Source organism: Dipodomys ordii, unplaced genomic scaffold, assembly GCF_000151885.1.
Source record: "Dipodomys ordii isolate 6190 unplaced genomic scaffold, Dord_2.0 Scaffold293, whole genome shotgun sequence".
Taxonomy (NCBI): domain Eukaryota; kingdom Metazoa; phylum Chordata; class Mammalia; order Rodentia; family Heteromyidae; genus Dipodomys; species Dipodomys ordii.
Window position 1 is genome coordinate 24894 of NW_012267509.1, and position 1059 is coordinate 25952.

Sequence of the window (1059 nt, forward strand, 5' to 3'; positions counted from 1 at the left end):
TCAAGATGTGCAGTCACATGTCATGATAGAACCTATATAAATTGTGGAAATGAAATCTAAACAATTAAAAAAAAAGAAAACAGATCAAGAGAATGAGAGTACTATGAGTGGCTCTGATTTCTGGGCTGGAATTGTGTGTGAACCTGGAGCTATGAAGGTAGAGGACTCCCTTGTGCTGTTTATAAAGATGAAAAGCCATGTACCTTCTGCTCCAGCCCATCAGACTCTGAACCATCACATCCCGAAGAACTTAAGGGAGAGGAGAAGCCACCTAACCACATGCTTAGATCGATGCCTATGACAATACCCAACATGTATTTCAATACTGGAGCTGTTCATGCTATTGAGGAACAAATAGGAGCTTATCAGTGAGTTCAAGACCCAAAACAAGAAGAGATAGGGAAGAACTTGCCATGTAATTTGTGGTTAGAGATTTCTCCACTGGGTGGCTCTGGGGCTGGTAATGACCTGGACCATGGTGAGGGGACAGGTTGTGCAGATGAAAGGCCTCGAGCTAATTTTTCCATATAAATCACAGTTTTTCAACCAATATCACCTAGGAAATTTATGAAACAAAGATCTGTGGTTAATATACCTCGGGTCCCTATGCTACATATAAAAAAAACAGGTGAATGTGGATAAGATATATGGGTTTCTTTTTTTCAGGACCCATAATGATTGTATATACATGTTTCACAAGTACAAGGAAGTTTCCTAAAATTCCAGGACCAGTGTGCATATAGAAGGTTATCCTTTGAATAAGGTTACTCCAAATCATCTGATTTCATGTATAGGATCAGGAAAAGCCTTTTGAGAAGCCCAACCAAGTAAAGATGACATATTTCAGGTCTATTGATTTCCCCTGTTTATATAGTAAAGTAATGGTTTATGAAGTATGTAAATGGACAAGGTCATTTCCTTGAAGATGCCTAATTTTCTTTCTTTCCTCATTTCCTCCCTTCCTTATGTCCTCATTTCCTTCATTTGTTCTCTTTCTTGTTTACATTTTATCTTCTTTCCCTCACATCTTTCCTCTTTTCCTTCCCTCCTTTGCTCCCT

General features: G+C 38.7%; 1 pseudogene; it reads right to left on the minus strand.

The window, feature by feature from the left end:
- LOC106001375 overlaps nucleotides 1-1059 on the minus strand; it is a 6238-nt pseudogene continuing 5179 nt past the window's right edge.